A 19,771-nucleotide genomic window follows, 5' to 3' on the forward strand; every position below is an offset into this window, starting at 1 on the left:
CTTTTCCCCATCCTACATTGCCAGTCACAACCTATCCTAATTCAGACCCTCCGATTCACATCAACCCGTGATTTTTTTCTCACTACTACTAGTGAATGCAATGTTACACACCCATATAATGCGAACCACCCCACGATGTTTACCAGAAACCTTTCCTACATTGCCACTGCTTGTTTCCTGACCTCCCCATGCTGACCACCCCGTGGTGCTTTTCTCAATCCTACATTGCTACTCACTGTCTATCCTAATTCAGACCCTCCTATTCACACCACCCTGTGAGGTTTTTCTCACTCCTACTAGGGAATGCAATGTTACACACCCATACAATGCGCACCACCCCGCGATGTTTTTCAGAAACCTATCCTACATTGCCACTGGATGTTTCCTGACATCCCCATGCTGACCACCCCTTTGTGCTTTTCTCCATCCTACGTTGCCACTCACTGCCTATCCTAATTCAGACCCTCCGATTCACACCACCCCGTGATGTTTTTCTCACTCCTACAAGTGAATGCAATGTTACACACCAATACAATGCGCACCACCACGCTATGTTTTTCGGAAAACTATCCTACATTGACACTGCATGTTTCCTGACCTCACCATGCAGACCACCCCGTGGTGCTTTTCCCCATCCTACATTGCCACTCACTGCCTGGCCTAATTCAAACACTCTGATTCACACCACCCCGTGATGTTTTTCTCACTCCTACTAGTGAATGTAATGTTACACACCCATACAATGTACACCACCCCGCGATGTTTTTCAGAAACCTATCCTACATTACCGCAGCATGCTTCCTAACCTCCCCATGCTGACCACCCCGTGGTGCTTTTCTCCATCCTACATTGCCACTCACCGCCTATCCTAATTCAGACCATCCGATTCACACCACCCCGTGATGTTTTTCTCACTCCTACTAGTGAATGTAAGGTTACACACCCATACAAAGCGCACCACCTCCCGATGTTTTTGAGAAACCTATCCTACATTGCCACTGCATGTTCCCTGACCTCCCCATGCTGACCACCCCATGGTGCTTTTCTCCATCCTACATTGCCACTCACTACCTATCCTAATTCAGACCCTCCGATTCACACCACCACGTGATGTTACTCTCACTCCTACTAGTGAATGTAATGTTACACAAAAATACAATTTGCACCACCCCGCAATGTTTTTCAGAAAACTATCTTACATTGCCACTGCATGTTTCCTGACCTCCCCATGCTGACCACCCCGTGGTGTTCTTCTCCATCCTACATTGCCACTCACTGTTTATCCTTACACAGACCCTCCTATTCACACGACCGCGTGATGTTTTTCTCACTCCTACTAGTGAATGTAATGTTACACACCCATACAATGCACACCACCCCGCGATACTGTTCTGAAACCTATCCTACATTGCCACTGCCTGTTTCCTGACCTCCACATGCTGACCACCCCATGGTGCTTTTCTCCATCCTACATTGACACTCACTGCTTATCCTAATTCAGATCTTCCGATACACTGCAGCCCGTGATGTTTTTCTCACTCCTACTAGTGAATGTAATGTTACACACCCATACAATGCGCACCACCCCGCGATGTTTTTCATCACCCTATCCTACATTGCCATTTCATGTGTCCTGACTCCCATGCTGACCAACCCTTGGTGCTTTTCTCCATCCTACATTGCCACTAACTGCCTAACCTAATTCAGACTCTCCTATTCACACCACTCCGTGATGTTTTTCTCACTCCTACTAGTGAATGTAATGTCACACACCCATACAATGCGCACCACCCCACGATGTTTTTCAGAAACCTATCCTACATTGCCACTGCATGTTTCCTCACCTCCCCATGCTGACCACCCCTTGGTGCTTTTCTCCACCCTACATTGCCTCTCACTGCCTATCCTAATTCAGACACTCCGATTTACACCACCCCGTGATGTTTTTCTCACTCCTACTAGTGAATGTAATGTTACACACGAATACAATTTGCACCACCCTGAAATGCTTTTCAGAAACCTATCTTACATTGCCACAGCCTGTTACGTGACCTCCCCATGCTGACCACCCCGTGGTGTTCTTCTCCATCCTACATTGCCACGCACTGCCTATCCTAATTCAGACCCTCCGATTCACACCACCCCGTGATGTTTTTCTCAATCCTACTGGTGAAGGTAATGTTACAAACCCATACAATGCACACAACCCCGTGATGTTTTTCAGAAACCTATCCTACATTGCCACTGCATGTTTCCTGACCTCCCCATGCTGACCACCCCATGGTGCTTTTCTCCAACCTACATTGCCACTCACTGCCTATCCTTATTCAGACCCTCCGATTCACACCACCCCGTGATGTTTTTCTCACTCCTACTAGTGAAGGTAATGTTACACACCCATACAATGCGCACCACCCCGCGATGTTTTTCATCAACCTACCCTACATTGCCATTGCATGTGTCCTGACTCCCATGCTGACCTCCCTTTGGGGCTTTTCTCCATCCTACATTGCCACTAACTGCCTAACCTAATTCAGACACTCCTATTCACACCACCCCGTGATGTTTTTCTCACTCCTACTAGTGAATGTAATGTTACACACCCATACAATGCACACCACCCCGCGATGTTTTTCAGAAACCTATCCTACATGGCCACTGCATGTTTCCTGACCTCCCTATGCTGACCACCCCGTGGTGCTTATCCCCATACTACATTGCCACTCACTGCCTATCCTAATTCAGACCCTCCAATTCACACCATTCCGTGATGTTTTTCTCACTCCTACTGCTGAATGTAATTTTACACACCCATACAATGCGCACCACCCCGCAATGTTTTTCAGAAACCTATCCTACATTGCCACTGCATGTTTCCTGACCTCCCAATGCTGACCACCCCATGATGCTTTTCTCCATCCTACATTGCCACTCACTGCCTATCCTAATTCAGACCCTCCGATTCACACCACCCCGTGATGTTTTTCTCACTCCTACTAGTGAATGTAATGTTACACACCAATACAATTTGCACCACCCCGCAATGCTTTTCAGAAACCTATCGTACATTGCCACAGCCTGTTTCCTGACCTCCCCATGCTGACCACCCCGTGGTGTTCTTCTCCATCCTACATTGCCACTCACTGCCTATCCTAATTCAAAACCTCTGATTCACACCACCCCATGATTTTTTTCTCACTCCTACTAGTGAATGTAATGTTCCACACCCATACAATGCACACCACCCCGCGATGCTTTTCCGGAACCTATCCTACATTGCCACTGCATTTTTCGTGACCTCCACATGCTGACCACCCCATGGTGCTTTTCTCCATCCTACATTGCCACTCACTGCCTATCCTAATTCAGACACTCCGATTCACACCACCCCGTGATGTTTTTCTCACTCCTACTAGTGAATGTAATGTTACACACCAATACAATTCGCACCACCCCGCATTGCTTTTCAGAAACCTATCTTACATTGCCACTGCCTGTGTCCTGACCTCCCCATGCTGACCACCCCGTGGTGCTTTTCTCCATCCTACATTGCCACTCACTGTCTATGCTAATTCACATCCTCCGATTCACATCACCCCGTGATGTTTTTCTCACTCCTACTAGTGAATGCAATGTTACTCACCCGTACAATGCGCACCACCCCGCAATGTTTTTCAGTAACCTATCCTACATTGCCACTACATGTGTCGTGACCGCCCATGCTGACAACCCCGTGGTGCTTTTCTCCATCCTACATGCCACTCACTGTCTATCCTTACACAGACCCTCCGATTCACACCACCCCGTGAAGTTTTCCTCACTCCTACTAGTGAATGTAATGTTACACACCCACACAATGCGCACCAGCCCGTGATGTTTTTCAGAAACCTATCCTACATGGCCACTGCATGTTTCCTGACCTCCCCATGCTGACCACTCTGTGGTGCTTTTCTTCATCCTACATTGCCACTCACTGCCTATTCTAAGTCAGACCCTCAGATTGACACGACCCCGTGATGTTTTTCTCACTCCTACTAGTGAATGTAATGTTACACACCCATACAATGCACACCACCCCGCGATGTTTTTCAGAAACCTATCCTAGATTGCCACTGCATGATTCCTGACCTCCCCATGCTGACCACCCCGTGGTGCTTATCCCCATCCTACATTGCCACTCGCTGCCTATCCTAACTCAGACCCTCCGATTCACACCACCCCGTGATGTTTTTCTCACTCCTACTAGTGAATGTAATGTTACACACCCATACAATGCGCACCACCCTGGGATGTTTTTCAGAAACCTATCCTACATTGCCACTGCATGTTTCCTGACCTCCCCATGCTGACCACCCCATGGTGCTTGTCCCCATCCTACATTGCCTCTCACTGCCTATGCTAATTCAGACCCTCCGATTCACACCACCGCGTCGTGTTTTCCTCACTCCTACTTGTGAATGTAATGTTACACACCCACACAATGCGCACCAGGCCGTGATGTTTTTCAGAAACCTATCCTACATGGCCACTGCATGTTTCCTGACCTCCCCATGCTGACCACCCTGTGGTGCTTTTCTCCATCCTACATTGTCACTCACTGCCTATCCTAAGTCAGACCCTCAGATTCACACCACCCCGTGATGTTTTTCTCACTCCTACTAGTGAATGTAATGTTACACACCCATACAATGCGCACCACCCCGCCATGTTTTTCAGAAACCTATCCTACATTGCCACTGCATGTTTCCTCCCCATGATGACCACCTCATGGTGCTTTTCTCCATCCTACATTGCCACTCACTACCTTTCCTAATTCAGACACTCTGATTCACACCCCCCGTGATGTTTTTCTCACTCCTACTAGTGAATGTAATGTTACACACCAATACAATTTGCACCACACCGCATGATTTTCAGAAACCTATCTTACATTGCCACAGCCTGTTTCTTGACCTCCCCATGCTGACCACCCCGTGGTGTTCTTCTCCATCCTACATTACCACTCACTGTCTATCCTTACACAGACCCTCCGATACACACCACCCCGTGATGTTTTTCTCTCTCCTACTAGTGAATGTAATGTTACACACCCATACAATGTGCAGCACCCCGCGATGTTTTTCAGAATCCTATCCAACACTGACACTGCATGTTTCCTGACCTCACCATGCTGACCACCCCCTGGTGCTTTTCTCCATCCTACATTGCCACTCACTACCTATCCTAATTTAGACCTTCCGATTCACACCACCCCGTGATGTTTTTCTCACTCCTACTAGTGAAGGTAATGTTACCCACCCATACATTGCGCACCACCCCGCGATGTTTTTCAGAAACCTATCCCACATTGCCACTCGATGTTTCCTGACCTCCCCATGCTGACCACCTCTTGGTGCTTTTCTACATCCTACATTGCCACTCACTGCCTATCCTAATTCAGATCCTCCCATTCACACAACCCCGTGATGTTTTTCTCACTCCTACTATTGAACATAATGTTTCACACCCATACAATGCGCACAACCCCGCGATGTTTTTCAGAAACCTATCCTACATTGCCACTGATGTTTCCTGACCTCCACGTGCTGACCACCCCGTGGTGCTTTTCCCCATCCTACATTGCCAGTCACAACCTATCCTAATTCAGACCCTCCGATTCACACGACCCCGTGATTTTTTTCTCACTACTACTAGTGAATGCAATGTTACACACCCATACAATGCGCACCACCCCACGATGTTTACCAGAAACCTATCCTACATTGCCACTGCTTTTTTCCTGACCTCCCCATGCTGACCACCCCGTGGTGCTTTTCTCAATCCTACATTGCCACTAACTGTCTATCCTAATTCAGACCCTCCAATTCACACCAGCCTGTGAGGTTTTTCTCACTCCTACTAGTGAATGCAATGTTAAACACCCATACAATGCGCACCACCCCGCGATGTTTTTCAGAAACCTATCCTACATTGCCACTGGATGTTTCCTGACATCCCCATGCTGACCACCCCTTTGTGCTTTTCTCCATCCTACGTTACCACTCACTGCCTATCCTAATTCAGACCCTCCGATTCACACCACCCCGTGATGTTTTTCTCACTCCTACAAGTGAATGCAATGTTACACACCCATACAATGCGCACCACCACGCTATGTTTTTCGGAAACCTATCCTACATTGACACTGCATGTTTCCTGACCTCACCATGCTGACCACCCCATGATGCTTTTCTCCATCCTACATTGCCACTCACTGCCTATCCTAATTCAGACCCTCCGATTCACACCACCCCGTGATGTTTTTCTCACTCCTACTAGTGAATGTAATGTTACACACCAATACAATTTGCACCACCCCGCAATGCTTTTCAGAAACCTATCTTACATTGCCACAGCCTGTTTCCTGACCTCCCCATGCTGACCACCCCGTGGTGTTCTTCTCCATCCTACATTGCCACTCACTGCCTATCCTAATTAAAAACCTCTGATTCACACCACCCCATGATTTTTTTCTCACTCCTACTAGTGAATGTAATGTTACACACCCATACAATGCACACCACCCCGCGATGCTTTTCCGAAACCTATCCTACATTGCCACTGCATTTTTCGTGACCTCCACATGCTGACCACCCCATGGTGCTTTTCTCCATCCTACATTGCCACTCACTGCCTATCCTAATTCAGACACTCCGATTCACACCACCCCGTGATGTTTTTCTCACTCCTACTAGTGAATGTAATGTTACACACCAATACAATTCGCACCACCCCGCAATGCTTTTCAGAAACCTATCTTACATTGCCACAGCCTGTGTCCTGACCTCCCCATGCTGACCACCCCGTGGTGCTATTCTCCATCCTACATTGCCACTCACTGTCTATGCTAATTCACATCCTCCGATTCACATCACCCCGTGATGTTTTTCTCACTCCTACTAGTGAATGCAATGTTACTCACCCGTACAATGCGCACCACCCCCGATGTTTTTCAGAAACCTATCCTACATTGCCACTACATGTGTCGTGACCCCCCATGCTGACAACCCCGTGGTGCTTTTCTCCATCCTACATGCCACTCACTGTCTATCCTTACACAGACCCTTCGATTCACACCACCCCTTGAAGTTTTCCTCACTCCTACTAGTGAATGTAATGTTACACACCCACACAATGCGCACCAGCCCGTGATGTTTTTCAGAAACCTATCCTACATGGCCACTGCATGTTTCCTGACCTCCCCATGCTGACCACACTGTGGTGCTTTTCTTCATCCTACATTGCCACTCACTGCCTATTCTAAGTCAGACCCTCAGATTGACACCACCCCATGATGTTTTTCTCACTCCTACTAGTGAATGTAATGTTACACACCCATACAATGCACACCACCCCGCGATGTTTTTCAGAAACCTATCCTACATTGCCACTGCATGTTTCCTGACCACCACATGCTGACCACCCCATGGTGCTTATCCCCATCCTACATTGCCACTCGGTGCCTATCCTAATTCAGACCCTCCGATTCAGACCACCCCGTGATGTTTTTCTCACTCCTACTAGTGAATGTAATGTTACACACCCATACAATGCGCACCACCCCGGGATGTTTTTCAGAAACCTATCCTACATTGCCACTTCATGTTTCCTGACCTCCCCATGCTGACCACCCCATGGTGCTTGTCCCCATCCTACATTGCCACTCACTGCCTATTCTAATTCAGACCCTCCGATTCACACCACCGCGTCGTGTTTTCCTCACTCCTACTTGTGAATGTAATGTTACACACCCACACAATGCGCACCAGCCCGTGATGTTTTTCAGAAACCTATCCTACATGGCCACTGCATGTTTCCTGACCTCCCCATGCTGACCACCCTGTGGTGCTTTTCTCCATCCTACATTGTCACTCACTGCCTATCCTAAGTCAGACCCTCAGATTCACACCACCCCGTGATGTTTTTCTCACTCCTACTAGTGAATGTAATGTTACACACCCATACAATGCGCACCACAACGCCATGTTTTTCAGAAACCTATCCTACATTGCCACTGCATGTTTCCTCCCCATGATGACCACCTCATGGTGCTTTTCTCCATCCTACATTGCCACTCACTACCTATCCTAATTCAGACACTCTGATTCACACCCCCCGTGATGTTTTTCTCACTCCTACTAGTGAATGTAATGTTACACACCAATACAATTTGCACCACACCGCATGATTTTCAGAAACCTATCTTACATTGCCACAGCCTGTTTCTTGACCTCCCCATGCTGACCACCCCGTGGTGTTCTTCTCCATCCTACATTACCACTCTCTGTCTATCCTTACACAGACCCTCCGATACACACCACCCCGTGATGTTTTTCTCTCTCCTACTAGTGAATGTAATGTTACACACCCATACAATGTGCACCACCCCGTGATGTTTTTCAGAATCCTATCCAACACTGACACTGCATGTTTCCTGACCTCACCGTGCTGACCACCCCCTGGTGCTTTTCTCCATCCTACATTGCCACTCACTACCTATCCTAATTTAGACCTTCCGATTCACACCACCCCGTGATGTTTTTCTCACTCCTACTAGTGAAGGTAATGTTACCCACCCATACATTGCGCACCACCCCGCGATGTTTTTCAGAAACCTATCCCACATTGCCACTCGATGTTTCCTGACCTCCCCATGCTGACCACCTCTTGGTGCTTTTCTACATCCTACATTGCCACTCACTGCCTATCCTAATTCAGATCCTCCCATTCACACAACCCCGTGATGTTTTTCTCACTCCTACTATTGAACATAATGTTTCACACCCATACAATGCGCACAAACCCGCGATGTTTTTCAGAAACCTATCCTACATTGCCACTGATGTTTCCTGACCTCCACGTGCTGACCATCCCGTGGTGCTTTTCCCCATCCTACATTGCCAGTCACAACCTATCCTAATTCAGACCCTCCGATTCACACGACCCCGGGATTTTTTTCTCACTACTACTAGTGAATGCAATGTTACACACCCATACAATGCGCACCACCCCACGATGTTTACCAGAAACCTATCCTACATTGCCACTGCTTTTTTCCTGACCTCCCCATGCTGACCACCCCGTGGTGCTTTTCTCAATCCTACATTGCCACTAACTGTCTATCCTAATTCAGACCCTCCAATTCACACCACCCTGTGAGGTTTTTCTCACTCCTACTAGTGAATGCAATGTTAAACACCCATACAATGCGCACCACCCCGCGATGTTTTTCAGAAACCTATCCTACATTGCCACTGGATGTTTCCTGACATCCCCATGCTGACCACCCCTTTGTGCTTTTCTCCATCCTACGTTACCACTCACTGCCTATCCTAATTCAGACCCTCCGATTCACACCACCCCGTGATGTTTTTCTCACTCCTACAAGTGAATGCAATGTTACACACCCATGCAATGCGCACCACCACGCTATGTTTTTCGGAAACCTATCCTATATTGACACTGCATGTTTCCTGACCTCACCATGCTGACCACCCCATGATGCTTTTCTCCATCCTACATTGCCACTCACTGCCTATCCTAATTCAGACCCTCCGATTCACACCACCCCGTGATGTTTTTCTCACTCCTACTAGTGAATGTAATGTTACACACCAATACAATTTGCACCACCCCGCAATGCTTTTCAGAAACCTATCTTACATTGCCACAGCCTGTTTCCTGACCTCCCCATGCTGACCACCCCATGGTGTTCTTCTCCATCCTACATTGCCACTCACTGCCTATCCTAATTAAAAACCTCTGATTCACACCACCCCATGATTTTTTTCTCACTCCTACTAGTGAATGTAATGTTACACACCCATACAATGCACACCACCCCGCGATGCTTTTCCGAAACCTATCCTACATTGCCACTGCATTTTTCGTGACCTCCACATGCTGACCACCCCATGGTGCTTTTCTCCATCCTACATTGCCACTCACTGCCTATCCTAATTCAGACACTCCGATTCACACCACCCCGTGATGTTTTTCTCACTCCTACTAGTGAATGTAATGTTACACACCAATACAATTCGCACCACCCCGCAATGCTTTTCAGAAACCTATCTTACATTGCCACAGCCTGTGTCCTGACCTCCCCATGCTGACCACCCCGTGGTGCTATTCTCCATCCTACATTGCCACTCACTGTCTATGCTTATTCACATCCTCCGATTCACATCACCCCGTAATGTTTTTCTCACTCCTACTAGTGAATGCAATGTTACTCACCCGTACAATGCGCACCACCCCCGATGTTTTTCAGAAACCTATCCTACATTGCCACTACATGTGTCGTGACCCCCCATGCTGACAACCCCGTGGTGCTTTTCTCCATCCTACATGCCACTCACTGTCTATCCTTACACAGACCCTTCGATTCACACCACCCCTTGAAGTTTTCCTCACTCCTACTAGTGAATGTAATGTTACACACCCACACAATGCGCACCAGCCCGTGATGTTTTTCAGAAACCTATCCTACATGGCCACTGCATGTTTCCTGACCTCCCCATGCTGACCACACTGTGGTGCTTTTCTTCATCCTACATTGCCACTCACTGCCTATTCTAAGTCAGACCCTCAGGTTGACACCACCCCATGATGTTTTTCTCACTCCTACTAGTGAATGTAATGTTACACACCCATACAATGCACACCACCCCGCGATGTTTTTCAGAAACCTATCCTACATTGCCACTGCATGTTTCCTGACCACCACATGCTGACCACCCCATGGTGCTTATCCCCATCCTACATTGCCACTCGGTGCCTATCCTAATTCAGACCCTCCGATTCAGACCACCCCGTGATGTTTTTCTCACTCCTACTAGTGAATGTAATGTTACACACCCATACAATGCGCACCACCCCGGGATGTTTTTCAGAAACCTATCCTACATTGCCACTGCATGTTTCCTGACCTCCCCATGCTGACCACCCCATGGTGCTTGTCCTCATCCTACATTGCCACTCACTGCCTATTCTAATTCAGACCCTCCGATTCACACCACCCCGTGATGTTTTCCTCACTCCTACTAGTGAATGTTATGTTACACACCCACACAATGCGCACCAGCCCGTGATGTTTTTCAGAAACCTATCCTACATGGCCACTGCATGTTTCCTGACCTCCCCATGCTGACCACCCTGTGGTGCTTTTCTCCATCCTACATTGCCACTCACTGCCTATCCTAAGTCAGACCCTCAGATTTACACCACCCCGTGATGTTTTTCTCACTCCTACTAGTGAATGTAATGTTACACACCCATACAATGCGCACCACCCCGCCATGTTTTTCAGAAACCTATCCTACATTGCCACTGCATGTTTCCTCCCCATGATGACCACCTCATGGTGCTTTTCTCCATCCTACATTGCGACTCACTACCTATCCTAATTCAGACACTCCGAATCACACCCCCCCGTGATGTTTTTCTCACTCCTACTAGTGAATGTAATGTTACACACCAATACAATTTGCACCACCCCGCATGCTTTTCAGAAACCTATCTTACATTGCCACAGCCTGTTTCTTGACCTCCCCATGCTGACCACTCCGTGGTGTTCTTCTCCATCCTACATTACCACTCACTGTCTATCCTTACACAGAGCCTCCGATACAAACCACCCCGTGATGTTTTTCTCACTTCTACTAGTGAATGTAATGTTACACACCCATACAATGTGCACCACCCCGCGATGTTTTTCAGAATCCTATCCAACCTTGACACTGCATGTTTCCTGACCTCACCATGCTGACCACCCCCTGGTGCTTTTCTCCATCCTACATTGCCACTCACTACCTATCCTAATTTAGACCTTCCGATTCACACCACCCCGTGATGTTTTTCTCACTCCTACTAGTGAATGTAATGTTACACACCCATACATTGCGCACCACCCCGCGATGTTTTTCAGAAACCTATCCCACATTGCCACTCGATGTTTCCTGACCTCCCCATGCTGACCACCCCTTGATGCTTTTCTACATCCTACATTGCCACTCACTGCCTATCCTAATTCAGACCCTCCCATTCACACAACCCCGTGATGTTTTTCTCACTCCTACTATTGAACATAATGTTACACACCCATACAATGCGCACCACCCCGCGATGTTTTTCAGAAACCTATTCTACATTGCCACTGCATGTTTCCTGACCTCCCCATGCTGACCACCCCATGGTGCTTGTCCCCATCCTACATTGCCACTCACTGCCTATTCTAATTCAGACCCTCCGATTCACACCACCCCGTGATGTTTTCCTCACTCCTACTAGTGAATGTAATGTTACACACCCACACAATGCGCACCAGCCCGTGATGTTTTTCAGAAACCTATCCTACTTGGCCACTGCATGTTTCCTGACCTCCCCATGCTGACCACCCTGTGGTGCTTTTCTCCATCCTACATTGCCACTCACTGCCTATCCTAAGTCAGACCCTCAGATTCACACCATCCCGTGATGTTTTTCTCACTCCTACTAGTGAATGTAATGTTACACACCCATACAATGCGCACCACCCCGCCATGTTTTTCAGAAACCTATCCTACATTGCCACTGCATGTTTCCTCCCCATGATGACCACCTCATGGTGCTTTTCTCCATCCTACATTGCGACTCACTACCTATCCTAATTCAGACACTCCGATTCACACCCCCCCGTGATGTTTTTCTCACTCCTACTAGTGAATGTAATGTTACACACCAATACAATTTGCACCACCCCGCATGCTTTTCAGAAACCTATCTTACATTGCCACAGCCTGTTTCTTGACCTCCCCATGCGGACAACCCCGTGGTGTTCTTCTCCATCCTACATTACCACTCACTGTCTATCCTTACACAGACCCTCCGATACACACCACCCCGTGATGTTTTTCTCACTCCTACTAGTGAATGTAATGTTACACACCCATACAATGTGCACCACCCCCGATGTTTTTCAGAATCCTATCCAACCTTGACACTGCATGTTTCCTTACCTCACCATGCTGACCACCCCCTGGTGCTTTTCTCCATCCTACATTGCCACTCACTACCTATCCTAATTTAGACCTTCCGATTCAACCACCCCGTGATTTTTTTCTCACTCCTACAAGTGAATGCAATGTTACACACCCATACAATGCGCACCACCACGCTATGTTTTTCGGCAACCTATCCTACATTGACACTGCATGTTTCCTGACCTCACCATGCTGACCACCCCATGATGCTTTTCTCCATCCTACATTGCCACTCACTGCCTATCCTAATTCAGACCCTCCGATTCACACCACCCCGTGATGTTTTTCTCACTCCTACTAGTGAATGTAATGTTACACACCAATACAATTTGCACCACCCCGCAATGCTTTTCAGAAACCTATCTTACATTGCCACAGCCTGTTTCCTGACCTCCCCATGCTGACCACCCCGTGGTGTTCTTCTCCATCCTACATTGCCACTCACTGCCTATCCTAATTAAAAACCTCTGATTCACACCACCCCATGATTTTTTTCTCACTCCTACTAGTGAATGTAATGTTACACACCCATACAATGCACACCACCCAGCGATGCTTTTCCGAAACCTATCCTACATTGCCACAGCATTTTTCGTGACCTCCACATGCTGACCACCCCATGGTGCTTTTCTCCATCCTACATTGCCACTCACTGCCTATCCTAATTCAGACACTCCGATTCACACCACCCCGTGATGTTTTTCTCACTCCTACTAGTGAATGTAATGTTACACACCAATACAATTCGCACCACCCTGCAATGCTTTTCAGAAACCTATCTTACATTGCCACTGCCTGTGTCCTGACCTCCCCATGCTGACCACCCCGTGGTGCTTTTCTGCATCCTACATTGCCACTCACTGTCTATGCTAATTCACATCCTCCGATTCACATCACCCCGTGATGTTTTTCTCACTCCTACTAGTGAATGCAATGTTACTCACCCGTACAATGCGCACCACCCCGCGATGTTTTTCAGAAACCTATCCTACATTGCCACTACATGTGTCGTGACCCCCCATGCTGACAACCCCGTGGTGCTTTTCTCCATCCTACATGCCACTCACTGTCTATCCTTACACAGACCCTCCGATTCACACCACCCCGTGAAGTTTTCCTCACTCCTACTAGTGAATGTAATGTTACACACCCACACAATGCGCACCAGCCCGTGATGTTTTTCAGAAACCTATCCTACATGGCCACTGCATGTTTCCTGACCTCCCCATGCTGACCACCCTGTGGTGCTTTTCTTCATCCTACATTGCCACTCACTGCCTATTCTAAGTCAGACCCTCAGATTGACACCACCCCGTGATGTTTTTCTCACTCCTACTAGTGAATGTAATGTTACACACCCATACAATGCACACCACCCCGCGATGTTTTTCAGAAACCTATTCTACATTGACACTGCATGTTTCCTGACCTCCCCATGCTGACCACCCCATGGTGCTTGTCCCCATCCTACATTGCCACTCACTGCCTATTCTAATTCAGACCCTCCGATTCACACCACCCCGTGATGTTTTCCTCACTCCTACTAGTGAATGTAATGTTACACACCCACACAATGCGCACCAGCCCGTGATGTTTTTCAGAAACCTATCCTACATGGCCACTGCATGTTTCCTGACCTCCCCATGCTGACCACCCTGTGGTGCTTTTCTCCATCCTACATTGCCACTCACTGCCTATCCTAAGTCAGACCCTCAGATTCACACCACCCCGTGATGTTTTTCTCACTCCTACTAGTGAATGTAATGTTACACACCCATACAATGCGCACCACCCCGCCATGTTTTTCAGAAACCTATCCTACATTGCCACTGCATGTTTCCTCCCCATGATGACCACCTCATGGTGCTTTTCTCCATCCTACATTGCGACTCACTACCTATCCTAATTCAGACACTCCGATTCACACCCCCCCGTGATGTTTTTCTCACTCCTACTAGTGAATGTAATGTTACACACCAATACAATTTGCACCACCCCGCATGCTTTTCAGAAACCTATCTTACATTGCCACAGCCTGTTTCTTGACCTCCCCATGCGGACCACCCCGTGGTGTTCTTCTCCATCCTACATTACCACTCACTGTCTATCCTTACACAGACCCTCCGATACACACCACCCCGTGATGTTTTTCTCACTCCTACTAGTGAATGTAATGTTACACACCCATACAATGTGCACCACCCCGCGATGTTTTTCAGAATCCTATCCAACCTTGACACTGCATGTTTCCTTACCTCACCATGCTGACCACCCCCTGGTGCTTTTCTCCATCCTACATTGCCACTCACTACCTATCCTAAATTAGACCTTCCGATTCACACCACCCCGTGATTTTTTTCTCACTCCTACAAGTGAATGCAATGTTACACACCCATACAATGCGCACCACCACGCTATGTTTTTCGGCAACCTATCCTACATTGACACTGCATGTTTCCTGACCTCACCATGCTGACCACCCCATGATGCTTTTCTCCATCCTACATTGCCACTCATTGCCTATCCTAATTCAGAACCTCCGATTCACACCACCCCGTGATGTTTTTCTCACTCCTACTAGTGAATGTAATGTTACACACCAATACAATTTGCACCACCCCGCAATGCTTTTCAGAAACCTATCTTACATTGCCACAGCCTGTTTCCTGACCTCCCCATGCTGACCACCCCGTGGTGTTCTTCTCCATCCTACATTGCCACTCACTGCCTATCCTAATTAAAAACCTCTGATTCACACCACCCCATGATTTTTTTCTCACTCCTACTAGTGAATGTAATGTTACACACCCATACAATGCACACCACCCAGCGATGCTTTTCCGAAACCTATCCTACATTGCCACAGCATTTTTCGTGACCTCCACATGCTGACCACCCCATGGTGCTTTTCTCCATCCTACATTGCCACTCACTGCCTATCCTAATTCAGACACTCCGATTCACACCACCCCGTGATGTTTTTCTCACTCCTACTAGTGAATGTAATGTTACACACCAATACAATTCGCACCACCCTGCAATGCTTTTCAGAAACCTATCTTACATTGCCACTGCCTGTGTCCTGACCTCCCCATGCTGACCATCCCGTGGTGCTTTTCTCCATCCTACATTGCCACTCACTGTCTATGCTAATTCACATCCTCCGATTCACATCACCCCGTGATGTTTTTCTCACTCCTACTTGTGAATGCAATGTTACTCACCCGTACAATGCGCACCACCCCGCGATGTTTTTCAGAAACCTATCCTACATTGCCACTACATGTGTCGTGACCCCCCATGCTGACAACCCCGTGGTGCTTTTCTCCATCCTACATGCCACTCACTGTCTATCCTTACACAGACCCTCCGATTCACACCACCCCGTGAAGTTTTCCTCACTCCTACTAGTGAATGTAATGTTACACACCCACACAATGCGCACCAGCCCGTGATGTTTTTCAGAAACCTATCCTACATGGCCACTGCATGTTTCCTGACCTCCCCATGCTGACCACCCTGTGGTGCTTTTCTTCATCCTACATTGCCACTCACTGCCTATTCTAAGTCAGACCCTCAGATTGACACCACCCCGTGATGTTTTTCTCACTCCTACTAGTGAATGTAATGTTACACACCCATACAATGCACACCACCCCGCGATGTTTTTCAGAAACCTATTCTACATTGCCACTGCATGTTTCCTGACCTCCCCATGCTGACCACCCCATGGTGCTTGTCCCCATCCTACATTGCCACTCACTGCCTATTCTAATTCAGACCCTCCGATTCACACCACCCCGTGATGTTTTCCTCACTCCTACTAGTGAATGTAATGTTACACACCCACACAATGCGCACCAGCCCGTGATGTTTTTCAGAAACCTATCCTACATGGCCACTGCATGTTTCCTGACCTCCCCATGCTGACCACCCTGTGGTGCTTTTCTCCATCCTACATTGCCACTCACTGCCTATCCTAAGTCAGACCCTCAGATTCACACCACCCCGTGATGTTTTTCTCACTCCTACTAGTGAATGTAATGTTACACACCCGTACAATGCGCACCACCCCGCCATGTTTTTCAGAAACCTATCCTACATTGCCACTGCATGTTTCCTCCCCATGATGACCACCTCATGGTGCTTTTCTCCATCCTACATTGCGACTCACTACCTATTCTAATTCAGACACTCCGATTCACACCCCCCCGTGATGTTTTTCTCACTCCTACTAGTGAATGTAATGTTACACACCAATACAATTTGCACCACCCCGCATGCTTTTCAGAAACCTATCTTACATTGCCACAGCCTGTTTCTTGACCTCCCCATGCTGACCACCCCGTGGTGTTCTTCTCCATCCTACATTACCACTCACTGTCTATCCTTACACAGACCCTCCGATACACACCACCCCGTGATGTTTTTCTCACTCCTACTAGTGAATGTAATGTTACACACCCATACAATGTGCACCACCCCGCGATGTTTTTCAGAATCCTATCCAAACTTGACACTGCATGTTTCCTGACCTCACCATGCTGACCACCCCGTGGTGCTTTTCTCAATCCTACATTACCACTAACTGTCTATCCTAATTCAGACCCTCCGATTCACACCACCCTGTGAGGTTTTTCTCACTCCTACTAGTGAATGCAATGTTAAACACCCATACAATGCGCACCACCCCGCGATGTTTTTCAGAAACCTATCCTACATTGCCACTGGATGTTTCCTGACATCCCCATGCTGACCACCCCTTTGTGCTTTTCTCCATCCTACGTTGCCACTCACTGCCTATCCTAATTCAGACCCTCCGATTCACACCACCCCGTGATGTTTTTCTCACTCCTACAAGTGAATGCAATGTTACACACCCATACAATGCGCACCACCACGCTATGTTTTTCGAAAACCTATCCTACATTGACACTGCATGTTTCCTGACCTCACCATGCAGACCACCCCGTGGTGCTTTTCCCCATCCTACATTGCCACTCACTGCCTATCCTAATTGAAACACTCTGATTCACACCACCCCGTGATGTTTTTCACACTCCTACTAGTGAATGTAATGTTACACACCCATACAATGCACACCACGCAGCGATGTTTTTCAGAAAACTATCCTACATTGCCACTGCATGTTTCCTGACCTCCCCATGCTGACCACCCCGTGGTGCTTATCCCCATCCTACATTGCCACTCACTGCCTATCCTAATTCAGACCATCCGATTCACACCACCCCGTGATGTTTTTCTCACTCCTACTACTGAATGTAATGTTACACACCCATACAATTCGCACCACCTCGCGATGTTTTTCAGAAACCTATCCTACATTGCCACTGCATGTTTCCTGAACTCCCCATGCTGACCACCCCATGGTGCTTTTCTCCATCCTACATTGCCACTCACTACCTATCCTAATTCAGACCCTCCGATTCACACCACCCCGTGATGTTTTTCTCACTCCTACTAGTGAATGTAATGTTACACACCAATACAATTTGCACCACCCCGCAATGCTTTTCAGAAACCTATCTTACATTGCCACTGCCTGTTTCCTGACCTCCACATGCTGACCACCCCGTGGTGTTCTTCTCCATCCTACATTGCCACTCACTGTTTATCCTTACAAAGACCCTCCGATACACACCACCCCGTGATGTTTTTCTCACTCCTACTAGTGAATGTAATGTTACACACCCATACAATGCACACCACCACGCGATGCTGTTCCGAAACCTATCCTACATTGCCACTGCCTGTTTCCTGACCTCCACATGCTGACCATCCCATGGTGCTTTTCTCCATCCTACATTGACACCCACTGCCTATCCTATTTCAGATCTTCCGATACACTGCAGCCCGTGATGTTTTTCTCACTGCTACTAGTGAATGTAATGTTACCCACCCATACAATGCGCACCACCCCACGATTTTTTTCATCAATCTATTATACATTGCCATTTCATGTGTCCTGACTCCCATGCTGACCACCCCTTGGTGCTTTTCTCCATCCTACATTGCCACTAACTGCCTAACCTAATTGAGACTCTCCTATTCACACCATCCCGTGATGTTTTCCTCACTCCTACTAGTGAATGTAATGTTACACACCCATATAATGCACACCACACCGCGATGATTTTCAAAAACCTATCCTACATTGCCACTGCATGTTTACTGACCTCCCCATGCTGACCACCCCGTGGTGCTTATCCCCATCCTACATTGCCACTCACTGCCTATCCTAATTCAGACCCTCCCATTCACACCACCCGTGATGTTTTTTTCACTCCTACTAGTGAATGTAATGTCACACACCCATACAATGCGCACCACCCCACGATGTTTTTCAGAAACCTATCCTACATTGCCACTGCATGTTTCCTGACCTCCCCATGCTGACCACCCCATGGTGCTTTTCTCCATCCTACATTGCCTCTCACTGCCTATCCTAATTCAGACACTCCGATTCACACCACCCCGTGATGTTTTTCTCACTCCTACTAGTGAATGTAGTGTTACACACCAATACAATTTGCACCACCCCAAAATGCTTTTCAGAAACCTATCTTACATTGCCACAGCCTGTTACGTGACCTCCCCATGCTGACCACCCCGTGGTGTTCTTCTCCATCCTACATTGCCACGCACTGCCTATCCTAAATCAGACCCTCCGATTCACTCCACCCCGTGAT

The sequence above is a fragment of the Cavia porcellus genome, unplaced genomic scaffold (genome assembly GCF_034190915.1).
Source record: "Cavia porcellus strain 051 isolate PalLab524CR breed Dunkin Hartley unplaced genomic scaffold, mCavPor4.1 scaffold_22, whole genome shotgun sequence".
Lineage (NCBI taxonomy): Eukaryota > Metazoa > Chordata > Mammalia > Rodentia > Caviidae > Cavia > Cavia porcellus.